Here is a 20,866-nt window from a genome sequence, read left to right as displayed (position 1 = left end):
CTGAGGGCCTCTTGTGTTGGACATATTTTACTTTAACAAGAGGGGTTATTAATCTTCAGACAAACCAAAGGTATGTCTCAATAAACCCCTTTTGTAATTGAGGCCAACCTTTATTAATTTCAATCATGTTTGAAAATCTTTGGTGTTGGACCGGACGGAAAAGGAAAGAGGGGAAGAAGAGAGAGGGACGCTAGAGAGAGGGGGGGTAGGGGGGTGATAATAGGAGGGGAAGGGGGATAAGACCATGAAGCAGCATAAAGCAACAAGTTTACTGGTTGTTAATCATTATGGTAAGGTTCAAATGCAGTACAAAAAGGGCGGGGCCCGTCCACACACACACTCAAATGTTATAAACACACCTGCTAGCTGCAAAAATGTCCACCTGTCGACATGTACACAAAACAGATAGTGTTCATACACGCATACTTATGCCTTAAAACCAACTAGTGTGAAATATTTCAGTCATTCAGTCATGCAAACTGTTAGTGCAAAGGTGAGCTAACACCAGTGCTCAGGTGAGTGTTTATGTTCTTCTAAAATGGATGGTGGAATGTGAAAAGAAGGAGGGAGAGTGCCCAGCCATCCCCACCCCAAGACCCCCACCGCAGCAGCAGCGGCAGCCGGAATCCCCCCAACGCCACACGGGAACCAGCAGGGAACAACCGCCGCCCGGGCGACCAAGCCCGCCACCCGGGCCAGGGCCAGCAGGGCCGCCGCAAGGCCCCCAGAGCCAGAGGCCAGGGAGGCACGGAGGGAAAGAGAGCGCCGCCCCAGCCCAACCAGGAGAGCAGCCCCCCCGCCGCGCCGGGAGAACCCAACGCAGGGCCCCACCGGAGAAGGACGCCCACAGCCCCAAACGAGCACCCCACCACCACCCAGGAGTTCCGGGCATCCCCCCGCCCCAACCCCAGGTACAAGCCAGGACCCCCCAAGGGAGACCCGCTTCGCACTCCAGGCAGCCATCCGCCCGGCCCACGGTTGGTCCAGGGAGGAGCGAGGCAGGGGGCCCGCCGCCCCCGCCCAGGAGGGGGGAACCCCGGGGAAAAAAAGAGGGCCCACAAGGGGTGTTGTAAATATGGCCCGACCAGGCTCGGCCACAGTTGGAAATTTGGCGGGGCCCAGCACTCAGGAGCAAGGACCAGAACCCACCCCCCAGGGACCAGACACCCCGGGCTCAGATGTAATGTGAACCCCCCCACCGCGCGGAGAGAGCACCGCCGGGCCCAGGAAGCCGGCACCCCGGGGACACGGCCGCCGTTGCAAAGAGGCCCGTACCCCCCACCAGGGAAGAGGCAGGGGACAGATGGACCCAGGTCCCACTTCCTTGCAAAATGTGTGTGCGTGTATGTGTGTTTGAGAGGGTGTGTGTGTGCATGTGTGTGTGTTTATGTTGGGATGTATATATTGAGGGGGGAGGGGTGTGTGTACTAAGGGGGGTGCAGTTAAAATTGGCGGGTAGGGCACTAAGGGGACATCTCCTGATTACTCACAGTGACGTCCCCTCACCCTCCCCACCAAGGGGCCCTAAATATCTAAGGTGCGGTTAAAATTGGCGGGTAGGGTGCTAGGAGGACATCCGCTGCTTGCTGGCAGTGATGTCCAAGCACCCCCCCTACCAAGGGCCCTACATGTCTAAGGTGCAAATAAAACCGAAAGAGGGGGGGCCCACTCCATACGGCAACCATAGGAGGGGGGCCACTGCCTAGTAAACCCCCCCCCAAGGCTCATCGCAGGCTAAGTCCCCCACCCCCTCACCCTATTATGAGGTTATATGAGGAAGGGGGTAAGTTGGGGACAGCTGATAGACTGTCCCCCGGTGGTCAAACAGCTGTCCCCCGCCCCCCCAGCAAGGGGGCCAGGCCCACCCAGCCCAGGGGCCCCACCCCCGGAGGCGCCGACACCCCAGGCCCAGCACCACCCCCCCACACAGAGAGAGAGGAGCCAGAAAGCGCTGCCCCCCCCCCCCCCCCCCCCCCCCCGGAGCAAGCCCAGGCCCCCACCCCCAAACGCCGGCCCTAGAAGAGCTCTGGTCAGGCGGGCGGCCGTGGTGCAGCGGTAGGGCGGTCGTCCCATAATCGTAAGGTTGCAGGTTCGATTCCCGCCCTGCACACCCATGAGTCGAAGTGTCCTTGGGCAAGACACTGAACCCCACCTTGCCTCTGGTGGTAGGCGGGCGCCTGTGTTTGGCAGCGGAGCGACCACCAGTGTGTGACTGTGTGTGTGACTGGGTGAATGGGTCTGTGACTGTAAAGCGCTTTGTCCTTGTAGGAAGAAAGGCGCTATATAAGTATACGCCATATACGCCTTGACGGGACCGAGGCAGCCAACCGGCCGGGGAAACCGCCAATTTTTCCAGTCTGAATGCATCCTATGAAAACAAATATAAAAATCAAAAGCTGTAATAAAACTAGTTAAAACACTACCAATTCCCTAAGTAGATTGAACATGTGGAACAGCTTTTGTGAAATACGCCTTGCAAGAAAAAGAAAAAAAAAAGGAAATAAAAAAGTATCAAGAAAAGACTTGTGTTTGGAGATCTTTGCCAAGGGCTACACAGTTCACTTTTACTGTTAGATACATAAATGGAAATGGAAAATGGGTAAGAAGGAAGCACTCAGAGATAATCTGTTTGCCGTGAACAAAGACAATATGCAGCAACGTTTTCAAAAGGGACAGGGCAACTTAATGAGTAAAGAAAATGTCACTTGCACAACAAAGAACATGCAAGTGCATTGAGTCTTCAATTTTCTCATCCCACTTAATAAGAGTGCTCACAATCATCAATCATTTGCCTACAGGGGATCCAATTACTTCCATCTGAAGATGGTATCAGCAAACACTAGAGACGGATAAATATTTCCTTTTAAAACAATTGTAAGAAGAACTATGCTTTTCCTTTGACTCAAGACACATAAGAGATACAACAAGAAACCCAGGATGCATACACTTTACAAAGGATGCATGCATTCATTTAAATGCACATATATAGGTGAACCTGCATCCATGTGTGTGTATATCCAGGCACACGTGATGATGAATACATGTCTTCGGTGTCCTTAGAGTCCCTGAACAGAGGAATGGCCCTCTGATAGAATACACAACAGGGACAGAGACAGCTTATTCCCAGACATATCAATAGCCCAAGGGTAAAATCATTTGTCACCCCGGCGATATCCCTCTAAATGTATACATTTATTATTGTCTTGCTTTAATTGATCGTAAGGCGCTAAGAGAAATACCAAGGGTCTGTAATACTTGCCCGTCTCATTTATAAATTGCACTTTGCGAAGCTTCAAGGACATTCAACACTCTTTTAATAAAAACTAAAAAATGGAGAGAAGGAACATGTTTTGTCCTAACTATCATACTGAAAACCCACCTTCATATTTAATAAATGTTTTTATTGAGGAATATCACCTACTCTTATTGCCAGGCTTTAGACCCAGCCTGAGACTCTACTCTGTTGGTGTGTTTTACTGTTTTTATTGGTTTTCTTTTGTTTTTGTGTTATGGTTTATATCTTTATGACACTTATTTATACTTTTTACCTTTAATTGTTTTAACCTCTCAGTTTTGTTTCTCTTTAAAATTGATTTTTTTGCTGATAAAAAAACATAAAATATGTTATTTTTACATCTTAATTAAATAAATCTAGTACTTTTATAACAGTTTGTCTACAATATATGAACTTTTTCCTAAACCAAATGTACAGTTTCAAACTTACACCTAAAACTCTAGGAATACAATAAAAAAATGTTATTACAGAAATACGTTTGGCTATCAACTTGTCAGCACTGTTGGAAGAATTATATTGAATCAAAATACAGGAGCAAGAACGGACATTTCTTCTTCAAAGGGAAATCCTAATAACGAAATATATTCTGCAGATAACAGTAGCATAAAGAACCTGCTAACAAGTGACCTACACTCTTTTTAAATCTCTTTAAATCACTCAATCCATTCAATTCTTCATCCTCAATCGCTTCAGAAACATTCCGTCAAGGCTTGTGCTTCTTCTGTGTTGCTCTCAGTAGCAAATACTGATACACACACCTACAATGCCCTCTGGTGGTTGTTAGTGGAAGCCGAATAAACACATGAGCTTACTTATTTAAAAAAAAAAAAATCACATAGAAGTCGCATCCACGGTCAAACTGAAAAACCACAACTTATACTCAGAAAAATAAGATTCATCTGAAACAGAGCTTATTTAATTTTAAGAGCTAAAATGGGTCCGCCATAATAAAAGACACTTTAATCGTCTCCCTTTCCCCACATTTCTAACCTGTTCATGCATTTAACAGTTCTTTTGCGTGCACCAGTCATGATCCAGATCTCTCTCTTCTTTCTGGAATTATTGCCCTGTTGAAAACATCTGCAGTTGTCTCTTGTCAGCGCTGAGAACGTCACCATAAAACGCACAACTCCTGACATGCAAAGTGTGTACTGACATCTGTTCATAAGCCGCACGGCGCCCTCTCTGATATTCGCTTCCTATTGTAATCTTTGTCAATTGATTCTTTATGAGTCACTTCAAAGCTAATGGCTTGTGAGCAGCTCGTTGAAGAGAGGACCTTTGGGAGAAGGTATAATGACTGACAGAATCAGAGACGAGTCGCACGCACCGCCACACCAGAGAGATAAAAGCAGAACAAAGTGATCAACAATCTGCTGAGATTTGTGCATAAAAGACCGCAATCACAGAGCTCGTGTCCATGATTATATTCTAAAGTGCCAATTATGTTGTGTCAGAAAACTAAAACGGGTAGCTGACGCTCCACAATGAAGCAAATAATTTCCAGTCGGAGGAACAGAAAAATGTTAATATGAGGGCTGGAATATAGGGTGAGGAGGATCTCAGTAGAAGGAAGTGGCTAATAAGGTTTAATGGTGCATGTCAGGAAGCCACAGTATGTAGGGGAAACACAGCTGGCTTCATTTTATAAACTATTTGATATACACATCACAGTTATCAACCGCTCTCAGGCCGCTTGGGACTGTTTTTAAACTCCAATCAGGAACATTTTCTGTGTCCATCAAACACTTTTGGAGATCTTTAGTGTAAGACTTTGTATCCCCGACATCCCAACCGATACAAAAATAAAACATAACATTAAGTTAAACATTAGCAATTCAATTTAAGTCATTTGTAGAGTGCTAATTCCAATCAAGTTCGTCTTAATTTAATGCAAAAAAGACTTTCTATTATTTAGAATTGATATGAATAAAAACATTGTTTAAACAAAAGGACCACATTAAATCCTTTACTTAGAAATCAACAGTGAACCGTGATCCAGTGCGCCTTTTTTATTATATGAACTCTGGTTATGTTTATTGATCTCCAGTTGATTTTCTCAACAATCAAAAATCTGACAAAATGTTTAAGTACGACTTTTGGTAACTAGAAAGCCGAACTGCTGTTTTTTTGAGCATTACAGCTTCGACACAATGGCCTGAAAAGGTGAGTTACTGTTGTTACTGAATTTTACCTTTTAGTGATTGTGGAGAGGAAATTGAATCCTCATTTAAAAAACAAATATATAATACAGTTACTTGAAGTTTTTACAAACTGAACTTCTTCAAAAGGGTCAGCAGTTGTTAGTCACCAGAAATGTTTCCACTGAGACACAGAAAAAGACAGTGATGAGAAGTCAAGAGAGGCAAAATAAAGCTTAAAGGATACATAAATGAAATTAAATGAATATACTTGTTTTTCTAAAAATCTTCATTTTTAGACAAGTCTACATGATTACTTTTTTCTGTTTTTAGTTTTTCTTTGGTAAAAAATAAAAAAGGAACACATTTACGAATTTCCTGTTCAAATACATGAAAAAGCTGCAGGTGAGGTACCAGCCACCCGAGTCTGGCCTGCACCCGGCCTGTGCTTTACTGTGTCTGTGTTTCTATCATCATAAAAGATGCTTTATTTTTTATTAAAGCATGATTTTGAAATGTCTGATTACATAAGTGCCAGTATGTGACCCATTAAGTCTTTTTTTCCGCTAAAAATGCTTATTAGAAAGACACCAGGCACGCAGTACGCCTGCCTCAAGGCGGATGGCGCTGCTGATCCCAGATGATCTGACACTGCGGCTAAAGAATAATAGAATTAGTGGTAGCAAATCCAGTGCTGCCATCCAGTTATTCTTTAACATTGTTCAGCGTATTTTCTCTTTTTTTTCCCAGCGTCATTTTCTAAATAGAGGATTACGTGTCTAAACTCAAGACTTTGTGGAGACACAAATTCCAGTGATCTCCATGGAGACGGAGAGACTTTTAAAACTGAAGAAAGAAAAGGAAAACTTCTACAAACAGGTTATCCGTGTTTTTCTTCAGAAGAAGCGGCGCATGGACTTTATTTATAAGTAAAAGTAAGTCAATAACAACAAATTTGGTGCTTTTTTTTCCAACGCTACATTTGTAAACAGAAGAAAAATGTTGAACTAAAATTTTAGAACACACTTGAACTGTTGCCAGTCAAATGTTGGATGAGGTTCATGTGTTTGTAAATCTGACGGATGACGCCAGCGCCTCAGCACCGTCACTGGGAGAAGACTTTACTGAAGGGGACAAAGCTGTATTTCCCCAGCTGGAATGATGCACACACCACTGCAACAAGAATAAAAAGCCCCCCTCAATCATTATGATTGCAGCCCTCGACTCCTGAGTTTTTCTTTTCTTTTTTCCAAACCCTTTTTACCCACCGCAGAATGAAAGAAGGCCTCCTGGACTTTAAAAAGGGATGTTGTCTAACAAGGCTCTTGGCTTTGATGGGCTTAAATTAAACTATTATGTTCTTGTGGTTTCCTGATCCTATTATAAATATTTGAAGGGAAGTATTTATCATTGAGATACTGTATATCTGTGGAGATGGATTTCCTGTGCAAGAAAAGGTCAGTGATTTAGAAACATAAACATGTGAATAGGAAATCCTCTTTGCCTTGACCTCAAAATCACAGCAGTAAATTTAAACTTGGGGTGTTGTAATAGTCTCAAACATGAGTGATGCAGTTGGATGAAGTAGACCATAGGTGCTTTTTTTTCTTGGATGGTAAGATTTGGAGAAAAAGGATATTATCTTTCAGCTCTGCTGAAGCCCACTGGCTGAATGCTTTGACTTTCTTTGCCAACTCCTGCTGAGGTGCTGCGGCTGGCCACCAGTAACGTCAAGCATATGTCAAATTGTGCAGGTGACAGTAATTATCAGCGAGTGAGAATGGCAGCCTCCAGTGTGGAGCAGATGGCGAAACAAGAGTCAGGCATGTAAAGCCACAGGAGGAGAGGATAAAGGCGACCAGCACCGAGCTAAAGGAGAAGCTTGATAAAGGCTCAGTGGGGACTTTGAGGAGAGGAAGAGCCCACGACATGGAAGCATCACTTTGAAACTTTGGGAAGCCATGCGAGCAGACACAACAGGCCAATTGGAGCTTAACCTGCAGTGTAAAATTACTTTGTGCTCATCCCAGTTGGGGAAATCAAATTGGCAGCTTCCTGTTGAAGACACGTGTGAGCCGGGAAGTTTTGTTCAGACTGACTCAAAAGCTTGGATTTGATGGGTTACTATCAAGAAACAGGTGACAAAAAGCCCACAAAGCTTTGCAGCAAACCATAGTGCAATACAGGACATGGAGAATGTTATGATCATAGGTGTTAAGTTTTTTTATTATATACGGACTCCACTGCCATTATACCTACTAAATACTGCCAGACAGAACAATAGTTAGGATTCTTTAATCACAAAGGCCCACCGTTACACAAATCTATGGTGCAGAGGTACAGCGGTCAATGTGTGTCAGTGTGTGAATGTGTGTGTGTGGGTGAATGGGACTGGAGCTGTAAAGTGCTTTGGGCCATCCTAAAAAGGTAGAAAAGTGCTACATAAGTGTACGCCAGTGACCATTTCTTCGTCAGATGTAGTACTTTCTAAATATTTATGGTCTACTCATTCCAGCTTGATCTTCTGCCTTGGTCACAACTGCCTTTAAGGGGGGATACTGCGGGCAATAAATGAGCAAATCTTTACGGGGCAAGCAGGCACAGAATTTCAAGATCATTGAGCTCTCGGTGAGCCCATAGAGTAAAAATGTTCATGCACATTTTTCTACAGGCATGCTGCGGGTGACGGGTCATAACAAACTCTGAAACAACATGTAAGGCCAAAAGGGTGAAGTAGGTGAGACGCAGGCGTGTCGTACATATTTAACTTTTTTTTCAACACCCCCCAATCCTGAGCACTGCACAAAACTGCTGTTACAGTGCTTTCAGCCTGACTGTCTGAAGTGAAGTCATTTGGACAATCGTAGTGTAGCATGTGTGGACATCCTACAGGAATACGACGGACACTTATCCTGCACACGCTGTGCGTACAGCATTTGTGTGTGGTCAGTAAGGGACCAGTACACACACCTCAGCCCGCGTTAGGGCTCCGTCAGCTTAAAAAAAAAAGTGAAAGAAAAATAAAATTCTGGTTAAATGAACTTAAAAAAAAAACAAACAAGCTGCTACCCCCTTTTTTTTTTTTAAGAAGACATCACCATAAACATCAGAAGTGTGTGTAACTTACATTATCCTGAGAAATACTTCACGATACCACACACGACAATGGTACGTTCCACTTTCATGATGGGGCTGCACTAGTCTAAAGGAAACTGCAAATCACATCTGTGCTCCCTTTAAGAAGCAGCTGCACCTTTCTACAACCCTCTACAGGCCCGGACAACCCAAAAACTTTCATCACCCACACTAGTCACCCTCACACTAAATTTCCTTTTACCCCATCCATACCCATGTGGCTCAGCCATAAGATTAGATGGACTTTGCAAGCATTTTACCTCTAAGTGGGAGGCTTTCTAATTATTTTAATAGATTCTGGCGTTAAATGTTACAATATAACTTTGAAATGCAATCTACAGCTTAAAGGAATTGTCTTTTTCTTTCAAATGTACTCTCTTTAACTTTCTGCATTCTTGAACTAATTCAGTTTCCGCTGTTCATTTCATGCACTCTATAACTACACAGGAATCCACACCGACTGACCCTCAGTTTTAGTCAACAAGTTTAAGACAAGTTACCATTGCTGCTGCCTCTGTGTTCATTTGTTCCATTCTGTTCTTTTATTTTTAAAAATATGAAATTGTGGACCAATAGGTGTTAAATCACCCGCTTAAAATCCCACAAATTTGACCTGTTTTCCCCATTGCCCGTCTGTTTTTGCCACGCACAGAAGTGTTTCCATGGAGTTGAAAGTTTTTAAATGCCACTCGAAAATCCCCATTAGTTCATTTCCCTTTTGGTTAATTAACATCTGCTGCTGACCTTTCCAATGGATAGGTGCAACTTTATCTTGAAAGTCAAGGTTACAAAACTGCATCAAAGCAGACTGATTACCGATCACTGGAGTGAAAGAGAGAGGCTTTGGCAAACCACTCTGGCTCAAATGACCCAGTGAGGATCAGAGATACATGAGAAGACCAGGGAGAAGGATACAGGCCAGATAACAGACTTTTTCATTATAATTTTAAAGAAGTGTGTGGAAGAGATGAACAGAAATACCTGAAATGCTCAGTGACCATAGTAGGTTGTGTTCATAGTAACCAGATTTTCCTCTAAGCCCTACATGTATGTGAATCAACTGATCAGAAATTGGAAAAATAGATATAGATAGATAAATATATGTATCAGATCATCTCATTTTGAACTTGTTCTCTGCAAACAGAGAATGCAAACTCCTTAGAAATGTCACCTCATGGTGCCTCGTGGTGCCAACCACACACCTGTCCTATCCAGTGTCCGATTTAACAGTTTGGGGGCCCCAGACGAACAATAACATGGCCCCTACAACCCTTCAGTGGTTGTACTATTATTATTATTACAATTATTATTTTAAATCCTTATCTATAGGGTAAAACCTTAAATAATTTCCTTACTGGTCCACTTTCATACAACGTCAGTGTCAAGAATCCAAATGTTTTGAGAAGAATATAAAAACTGATGAGTATTTGTATTTTATTATTATTAATATTATTTCAAGATTTATTTGTAATCAAATCAACATTTATATTAAATGTAAAAATAAGTCTACACACGACTTTGAAAATAGGATTTGAAAGGGGAATGGAAGAAGCTTATGCTTATAAAAATCCAAACCCCCTCTCAACAACACTTGTAATAACAATATTAAACTTATTTGACATAATAACGCTAACATACGAGAAACACCTGACGAAGACAGACAGACACACCAAAATACTCCAACCAACACCAAACATCCTATAAGAAAGGAAGAAGGAATCAAGATGCCTCAGCTGAAAAATTATACAAGAACAAAACAAACTAACATCTTTAGTAATGATCATTCCACAGTCCAGACAAATACACATTCTCATCATTGTTGCATTGCATCTTGGTACTAAGTTATTCATTATGTATCTTTTAAACATACCTTTAAAATCAACACGATTTTTACAATATGTCTATGAAGACTCATTCCTCCCTGTTGATTCCATCATAGTAGTAGGTTTAGGGGCTGTCATCTGGACTTAGGTTTTTATAGTTAGAAGATGTTTTACCTCTCATCCAAGAGGCTTTGTCATTTCTGAATTAGCTTGCAAAAGAGCTAGTATAAATGTGCTCATGGAGGAGGAGTCAGACCTGAAACTGGATGGTATTGTCAACTAGCCTACATGGTTTTGGGTCGTTAAGAGTCCTTTGTCCTCAGCTGGGGGTTGGGGAGCCAGTGACTCCCTCCCCAAACTGGTCATCTCTTTCAGCGGTTAACGACTCAGGTGGAACTGGTTCGGTTTGTTTGGGTTTCAGAACACTGCCGTAGATTGATGGAAGAATAAACCTGAGAGCACCATTCTTATTAAGAGAAGGTTTATCCTTCTTGACAAAGATGGCTTCTTTCACTCCTCCCTCGAAACATCCTTTCTCTCTGGCTAGAATTCGGACTTCACTGTCCTCGAACGAGTGGTTTGTGGCCTTCAGGTGGAGATGCACTGCAGACTCAGGTCCACTTGGGTTGGCTCTGCGATGTTGGTAAAGCCGCTTGTGTGGAGGTTGTTTGGTTTCTCCTATATACTGCTCATTGCAGTTCTCTTTGCAGTGGATAGAGTACACAACATTACTCTGTTTGTAGCTGGGAATTTTGTCCTTTGGATGAACCAGTTTCTGTCTAAGAGTATTAACTGGTTTGAGATGAACTGGGATGTTATGTTGTCTGAAATTCCTTTTTAGTTTTTCAGACAAGCCTGAGGTATAAGGAATTGGAATACTGTTCCCTTTAGGCTCTCGTTCCCTCTTGTCTTGTTTTCTTGTATGTTGGGATCTGCTGAATGCCCAGTTGGGATATCCGCAGGTTCGGAGGGCTTGGCGGATATGTTGCTCTTCTTTCTTCTTTATGTCAGAGCTTGTGGGCACCTCCTGGGCTCTGTGTTGTAATGTCCTGATAACGCCTAGTTTGTGCTGTAAAGGGTGGTTTCAATCGACCTTAACGACCCAAAACCATGTAGGCTAAGTTGACAATACCATCCAGTTTCAGGTCTGACTCCTCCTCCATTAGCGCATATTACCAGCTAATTCAGAATTGACAAAGCCTCTTGGATAAGAGGTGAAATGTTTTCTACCTTTAAAAACTAAGTCCAGATGACAACCCCTAAACCTATTACTATGAAAGATTTTTACAAGTTTTCATGTCATCCGGTAAATTGTTCCAGAGTGTGACACCCTTTACTGAGATCCACATCGATGTTAGGGTTGTCCTTACTTTAGGTTGATAGAATTTTTTGATTCCTCTCAAGTTATATTTATTTAAAACCTCTCTGTTTTGAAACAAAGATTGAATATTAGTTGGCAGAGAATTTATTGATGCATTATACATAATTTGGGTAGTTTTAAAATCTACCAAATCCTGTAATTTTAAAGTAAATGTATTAAGAAAAAGTGGATATTTAACTTTATCAATGATTCTGATAGCTCGCTTTTGGAGTATAACTAAAGGATCCTAATTTGTTTTGTAGCAATTTTCCCACACTTCTATACAATAATTCAAAAATGCCATTATGAAGGAACGATACAAAATAATTAAAGCTGAACGATTAAGCATCAAGCTACACCTTTTCATCAAGCCAACACATTTAGCCACTTTGGAACGCAAATAACGTATATGGGATTTCCAACAAAGCTTTTCTTCGATAATTACACCCAACAACACGTGTTTTTGCAATCTCTCAAGTGGTGTATCATTAATAATAATTTGCACTGGCCCTTCCATACTTCATCTCCTAAATAGCATAAATTTTAGTCTTTTTTTAGTTTCAAAGATAATTTGTTCCTCCTAAAGCAATGTTTTAAGTTGTAAAATTCCTGAGTTATTTCACTTAGAAGTTGCTGTAAGTTCTGCCCTGAACATAAAATGCTGGTATCGTCTGCAAAAAGTATGAATTTCGTAATTTGTGATCATTTGCATGTTTCTTAATCCCTCACTTCCTAGAAGGAACAAATGATGATTTTCTGTCTTTTCTTTGGTTTTTCAGTTTTACTAAAGAAGACTAAAGAAACAGTTTTTTTTCTTATGTTCTTTTTTTCCTGTTTTATATGTTTTCCAGAACATTTAGAAGTTTGGCAACATCAGTGTATGCTTGCCTTTCCCCCTTTCACAGCCCCCTTGATTCACTCTGCTTCATTTGACAACTTTAACAAAAAATGCTTTGAATCATCATTTCATCTCTGCCAGTGTTGCCAGACAGGGTCGTGTTTTCCAGCCTAAAAGTCCTCTAAAGGCCACTAGACCCCAAACTGACCCCCCAAAAATATTAATCAGCGATTAATCAGCAGTAATGAATCATCCATTATTTATTACTTCCTAAATTGATTGAAAGTCCAACTTTTAATTTTCCCGACTTACCCTCTTCCTCATATAATCTCTTATTAGAGTGATGGGGGGGGGGGGGGGGGGGGGGGCAGCCTGCGATGCACCTTGGGGGGAGGAGCTACTTGGCAGTGGTCCCCTTCCCATGGTTGCCGTATAGAAAGCCCCCCTCCCCCCCGGTTTTAATTGCACCTTAGACATGTAGGACCCTCGGTGGGGAGGGGGGGGGGGGTGCTTGGACATCACTGCCAGCAAGCAGCAGATGTCCCCTGAGTGCCCTACCCGCCAATTTTAACTGCACCCCCTTAACTTCACACACCCTTTACCCCTCATAATATACACTCCAACAAAACTCACATACATGCACACAAACATGCATTTCACAAGGAAGGTGGGACCTCAGACCATCTGTCCCCTACCCCATCCCTGGAGGGGGGACTGGGCCCTTGGTAACGGCGGCCATGTCCCTTCGGTGCTTTCCTGGGCCCAGCAGTCCTCTCTTCATGTAGTAAAGGGGATCCCTGATCTCTCTGGCAAGACCAAAAGCCGGGGATCACATCACGTCTGAACCTGCGGGTGTCCGTGCCTCGCCAAATTTCCTACTGTGGGGGAGAGCCTGGTCGGGCCATGTTTACAACACTCCTTGTGGACCCCCTCTTCCCCTGGGTGTCGTCCTCCTGGGCGGGGACGGTTGGTCCCTGCCCTGCTCTCTCCTGGACCAACCGTGGGCCGGGTGGGTGGCTGCCTCGAGCATTGGGTGGGTCTCCCTTGGGGGGGTCCTGACTCGTACCTGGGGTTGGGGCGGGGGGATGCCCAGAACTCCTGGGTGGTGATGAGGTGCTCGTCTGGGGCTGTGGGTGCTCTTCTGGGGCGGGGCCCCGCGTTGGGCCCTCACGGCTGCTCTCCTGGTTGGGCTGGAGCTGCACTCTCTATCCCCCAATGCCTCCGGATCTCTGGCTCTGGGGGCCCCGTGGCCGTCCTGCTGGCCCTGGCCTGGCTGGCGGATGTTCTCTACCTGCTGCCATGTGGCTTTGGGGGGTTCTGGCTGCTGCCGCTGCTGCTGTGGTAGGGGTCGTGGTGTGGGGATGGCTGGGCACTCTCCCTCCTTCTTTTTACATTCCATCATCCATTTAAGAGGAACATGAACACCCACCTGAGCACAGGTGTTAGCTCACCTTTGCACGAATAGTTTGAAATGTTTCACACTAGTTGGTTTGAAGGCATAAGTATGTGTGTGTGAACATTATCTGTATTGTGTACATGTTGACATGTGAACATTTTTGGAGCCAACAGGTATGTTTATAACATGTGAGTGTGTGTGTGGACAGACCCCGCCCTTATAGACCTGCATTACATCGGAACCTCACTGTAATGAGTATAACCATCCAGCAACTTGTTGCTTTATGCTGCTTCATGGTTTTACACCCCCACCCCCAACAATCAACCTCCTATTTCCCCCTCTCTAACATCCCTCTCTCTTCTTCCCTCCTTTTGCTTTTCCCCCTGGTATAAATAAATATGAATAACGTTTGGCCTCGATTACGAAAAGGGTTTATTGAGACACACCTCTGGGTTGTCTGAAGATTAATAGCCCCTGTTGTAACAGTAAACTATGCCCAACACAAGAGGCCTTCAGCTCTCATCTGTTTGCCCAGCTGTTGGACAGGACAAGTTTAAAATAAATAAAGAGAGTCCAACTTTTACACATTTTAATGATGTTACATCCATGTTTGCAGTCAGTCAGAGAAAACCTTGAAATAATGGATTTATGTTGAACTTTACTAACAACCTCGGATGTTTTGCTCAAATATTATGAACAATCTAAAAATGGGATAGTGAAAAAAACACAAAAGATTAAACACTACTTTAACTTAATAGCCTATCATGAACTCTGCCCAATCCGGCACGCGGTTTGTGACAGACGGGGTCTGAGGTAGAGAAGACATGCCACCAAATGCTAAAAAAGAAGGGAAGGGAAATTAAGAGAGAAAAAGAAGTGAAAGGGTCAAAAAAATGGCCCACTGGTATTCTAGAAAAAAGGTGAGTTTGTGGTAGAGAATTTTAGGAATATTAACTTTGTCTCTATAATTTTTCTTTGTCCCTAATTTTCTCACCATGGATTTTTACATTTCAATATTATATTAAATAATCAATCCATTCAAGATAATAGTTCACATCTCCTCCGTCAAAATAACTTTCTGAAAATTCTAAACAGTCAAGTGCACCAGCTTTATCATCATCAGCATCATCATCGTCATCGTCAGTGTCATCGCCACCGCCATCGCCACCAGCACCATCAGTCCGTCAGCCTCCAATGGCTCCTCCCCCTGAACCTGAAGCAGCCTCAGAGCTCCCACACCAGTAAGGAGGTGAGCAACTGTGCCTCAAATCATACTCATAATAACACATTTTACCACAAGTTTAAAACAAAAGGTGAACCTGTCATAAGAATGATTAAGTTAATGAAATAAACCATTTTTAGCTATTTCAAATAGCCCTTTGAAAAATGAGGTCCACAATGTCAGGAAAAACTTTGCAGACTCGCAATGAAAGTCAGTTGGCAACAATGCTGGACTTCAAGTGCTGATGAGAAGGCTCGACATCGGACTTTGGGGGAACAAAGTACCCCCCCCCCCCTTCCATTGACGTGTTCTCCCTACCATGACAAAGGTGGATAAAGGTGGAGAGGATTTCATGTAATCCGTGGACACCAGTGAAGATCACAAATCATTGAAGAAAAAAGAAGGATCTAGACCAGGGGTCGGGAACCTATGGCTCGCGAGCCATATATGGCTCTTTTGATGGTCACATGTGGCTCGCAGACAAATCTATAATTTTACTTTTTTTCATTAGACCAGTCCTTTTCGGGCGCGATGTGATGCCAGAGGCGCGCAGTAGTAGCGGTGCTTGGAGAAAAAACTATCAGTTTACTATTATCTATTTCACAGAGTTTGTACCAGCCGGAAACCTGTGAATTGACGTGCCTAAAACTACGCGCTCCCGTCTCTGAGAAAGAGCGCGCAGTTGCGGGGACGGGAGTGTGAGGAAGAAAGCAGAGAGTGGGGGTGAGGGGTTGTGGGGACCGGCAGCAGGTGAATCGCGCAGGGATTGTAAAAACGTAAAACCCAATGCCTGTCACTCACTGCAGAGTGTGAGTGTGTGTTTGGCTCCCCGTCTGCATGTGAGCAGTCTTTGTCACATCTACAGAACATTCAGACCTACGATCACGTTTAAAGTCTCAACGCCTGCATGAAGCAGAAACTCACCACGTATCAACCAGACTAGACCATCAGCAAAACTACCACGAGAAATACTCATCATTTATCAGCAACAGAATAACAATGTTATTAAAAAGAATCCACAGACTTATTGTACTTTAAAAATGTGGAAATTACATCAAATGCACACATTCACTTATATATATATATATTTAGTTTTAAAAATATTGTCGCGGACTGAGTTTAACTTGGCTGTCGGGCCGCGTTAAAAGTTCTGGGGTTCATTGAAGGCATCAAGCAGAGATCTGATTGGCTCTCAGTTCTGTCGCTCAGCCTGTTGTTAGGTAATTTGGACCAATGGGGTTCAGCTATGGGCCGAATAAGGAAAATGGGAGGGCTGGAGCGGGAGCAGGGGAATATAAAGTTGGGAGAAGCGCTCTCGTCTCAGCGGGAGAGATTCAGGAGTTGATGAATTAGTTGTATGGCGTTTGTTGCGGTCTACAGTAACCAGAATAAAGAACTTTAAAAGAGGTTAAGTCTCCGTGCATCAGTGTGGGAAAGAGACACAACATTATTGTATGGCTCTTTCTAAATTACATTTAAAAATATGTGGCGTTTATGGCTCTCTCGGCCAAAAAGGTTCCCGACCCCTGATCTAGACCCACTAGACACACTAGACAGATCAGTGTTTTTCAACCAGTGTGCCGCGGCACACTAGTGTGCCGTGGGAGATGGTCAAGTGTGCCGTGGAGAAATTGCCCTCATTAACTGATCTAAAAACATTTCCCATCTCCAGGAAATCAGCTCTTTGTTCATCCAAACAGGCCCTGATAAAACACTGAGTAGTTAAGAATATAAAAGATCTTAAAAATTACTTTTTCTTTGTGTTTATTTAATTCTATTAAGGACATTTTGATAAAAATCACGGTACCGCGATTTAGCTGCAGCTATAACTGTGTAAGGAAAAGTCCCGCCCCTTTAACTGTCTCCGCCAATCATTCTTGAAGACTTAATCACATGTCATCAGTCTGACCAATCAGAAGTGGTTAAAGTCTTCACTTCCTTGTTCTTAATTCTGCTGATAAAGTCGCTCAGTTCTAACAAAAATACCAGCTAAAGCTTGTCTTTAGCTGGTGGTTCATCTCTTAGAAAAAAACAGCCGAAACTTCCTGCTTTTTCTGCCACAATTATCACAAAAATCCACGTGAGATTGCGCGCGGGGGGGGGGGGGGGGGGGGGGGGGGGGGGGCTGTCGATCAATACAGACCATGAATTTCTGTTTTTTTTTTTTTTTGGATGCTGGTGTGCCGCGGGATTTTTGTCAGGGTTAAAGTGTGCCGTGGCTCAAAAGAGGTTGAAAAACACTGGTCTAGATCAGTGTTTTTCAACCTTTTCTGAGCCGCGGCACACCAGCATCCAAAAATTTAAAAAAAGAAGGAGAAACTCATAGTCTGTATTGATCTACAGCCCCTCCACAATCTCACATGCATTTTTGAGATAATTGTTGCAGAAAAAGCTGGAAACTGCAGCTGTTTTTTTCTAAAAGATGCAATAAAAGTTAAGTTAGAAGATTTAAAAATAGTTTGATGTGTGTTCGTTGGTTTCAAGACGTCTAACGACAGATCTCCTTGTGCCCTGTCACTCTCACAACCCAATGCATCATGGGAGATGTAGTGCATAAAACGGCCGGAGATCGGTTTTCGGAGCTTCATTGTTTTGTTCACTTGTTCCACGGTCTGATACCGGATTCTGTGGAAAGCTACAGCGCAAAAGACGAGCTTTAGCTGGTATTTTTGTTAGAACTGAGCGACTTTACGAGCTAAATCGGGACAAGGAAGTGAAGACTTTAAGCACTTCTGATTGGTCAGACTGATGACATGTGATTACGCCTTCAAGAATGATTGGTGGAGACAGTCAAAGGGACGGGACTTTTCCCAAATACAGCCGGAGCTGCAGCTGAATCGTGGTACGGTCATTCTTATCAAAATGTCTTTAATAAAATAAAATAAACGCAAAGAAAAAGTATTTTACGATCTTTTATATTCCTAACTCCTCAGTGTTTTATCAGGGCCTGTTTGGATGAACACAGAGCTGAAATCCTGGAGATGGGAAATGTTTTTAGATCAGTTAATGAGGGCAATTTTCCACGGCACACTTGACCATCTCCCACGGCACACTAGTGTGCCGCGGCACACTGGTTGAAAAACACTGGTCTAGATGACCCAACTCCCAATGTTAAAGTGCCTAGGATAGCACTAGGGTAAAAAGGTTGAAAAAAGAGCTTGACCTTCTCACTTGCTATTCATTCATAAGTTACGTTTCTTTTCAATGATCATAAACCATATATGGTCATTTTGTATTTTGATGGTTATTTGTTTTAGCTGAGGTTTTTTTATTTTTTATTTCCAGTGATCCTAATTTTTTTATCAAAAGGTTTATTTCTTATTTAAGAATCAGTTTTGCTGAATATGAAACAAAAGACATTGTAAATTGATAATAATAATAATGGATTGGACTTTATAGCGCTTTTCAAGGTGCTTGATTTAAAAAACAGTACAATGGTAAAAACTGTTTAATGTATTGATTACACTCTGCAATGCAGCTTGGTGAGCTCTGAATCAGAACCATCAGGATAAGATACTCCTCAAAATGAATCAAACATCTCACCTTAATGGATGGAAGAGTTCAAAATACTAAAAAAAGAATTTTGACTTGGAAACCAGGAGAAACCTAGAAAAAAAACAATCGAGCTTCTGTTTTGAACAGCAAACATTGGTTTTGAATGGAATTTAATGTGTTTGCCACATTCTTTGTGATTCATGCTCATACCATCACTAACGTTTGTTAGTTTAAGCAAACAATCATAAATCTATTTTCCAGAGCTTTAGTTATCAAATCAAATTGTTATATCATCTCCTTTTTTTTCAAAATGTTTATTACTCGTGTTTTTGTATCAGTAACCGATGAAAATTTGTGCTAAGAAAAAAACAAGGTTAATAAATAAGAACTAAACTGAGTTATGCTTGAATTTGATTTAATTTAGCCGTCATTGAAATAACATTTCACTTCTGTTTAGGCAGGCAGGGTTCAAAAGCATATGTGCTGAGCTTTTATAGTTTTCCTAAAGAACCAATCATTGTATCTATCTATATCACTAACTGAACCGGTCATCGTCCTGGGCTTTTTTTGAGGACTTCTTCTTTAAGTCCTGGCTGGGGGACATGAAAAACACAACATCAACGGGGGACCTTTCTGTGTGGAGTTTGCATGTTCTCCCCGTGCATGCGAGGATTCTCTCCAGGGTCTCCGGCTTCCTCCCACCATCCAAAAACATGCTTCATAGGTTAATTGGCCAATCTAAATTGTCCCTAGGTGTGAGAGTAAATGGGTGTGTGTTTGTGGACATTCTACCCTGCAACAGACTGGCGACCTGTCCAGGTTGTCCCCTGCCTTTGCCCAAAAGTGGCCGGGATAGGCTCCAGCAGCCCCATGACCCCGAAAGGGAAAAACGGTTAAGTGAATGAATGAATGAATATATACGTATATTATAATTTTACATATCTCTAAAATAAACCTGAAACTGGAGGAAAAACTAAATTCTGAGTTGTAAAATTTACTTTCTCACTCTAATTTGACTGCAAATCTTGAGATGAAAACGTTTTTATGCATTTATAAAATAGATTTAAAAGTGTAAAATACATTGATCTAAAAAATAAAAAGAGCTAAGACAGGGTCAAAACACTGAGAAAAAAAAACAATATAAAAAGAAATTCAGACAAACCTCTCCAATACAAACTGATGATGTTAACAACCATGTAATGTTCAGAGACTACTGAGGGGTTAGGGCCACTATTAATAACTGTAACTTATGTATTAATTCTTATGCTAAGGACATTTATAAAAGAAATGGGGTTTGTAAAGGAAAAAAAAACTACAGTGATGAGCTTTAACATCTGTTCCAAAAAGGTTTCAACATTAAATCTGGGGATGCGAGTGTTTGTCATCAAAGTTTCAGCAAGTGGATCTTGGAGAGATTTACTGTAATTTACTGAGTGCAAAATGGTAAAAATGACCATTTATTAAAATTTCCGGCGTTTCTGGTGAATTTCAGCTAAATTTTCCGAAAGTCTGGATTTTGATATTTTTATTTTTAAATAATTTCAAGTTTTTAATTTGTCTTTCATAATTAAAAAGCACAGAGCAGATTATTGTCTGCCTCTCGGACCCGGAACGGCCCTCCTGTGTGAAACTACCCCTTGAGAATAAACAGTGATGTATGCAGCTCGTGGTGGGACCATTACCCGTAAGAGTTGCTTTAAAGCAGCCCTCTGATCCCTATTCATTACGTCAAAGTGTGGAAGAGACAGTTCTATTACCACACCAGATGTTCAAATCAGCCGTGTTGTTTCAGCGCTTACTGTGCTCAGCCTCCCTGGTCCCTCCGTTTATTTACATAGGGGGGCCTTGGCGGCCATAGGGTAGTCCTGGTTAATTGTGAGCAGCTGTAATATTACAAGGCCATCATTAAGAGGGCAACGCTTTTGCACACACATTCATAAATTGGCCTGAAGTGAAAAAAGCTGAAACATCATTCGACCTGCTACTGAATTACCAGATTGTTGCCGGGACCTAATTTTTCCTCTTTGTTTATTAAACGACCAAACCGCTCAGTGTGATTAGCACCCACAACACTGATCATTCTCCAGGGAAGCAGCCACGAGAGGATGGAGCTCCACCATCAGAGGAAATATGTAAAGAAAGGAAGTGCACTCCAATAGAT

The sequence above is a fragment of the Oryzias latipes genome, chromosome 16 (genome assembly GCF_053564925.1).
Source record: "Oryzias latipes strain Hd-rR chromosome 16, Olatipes_Hd-rR_3.1".
NCBI lineage: Eukaryota > Metazoa > Chordata > Actinopteri > Beloniformes > Adrianichthyidae > Oryzias > Oryzias latipes.
Note: the sequence above shows the minus strand (reverse complement) of the source record.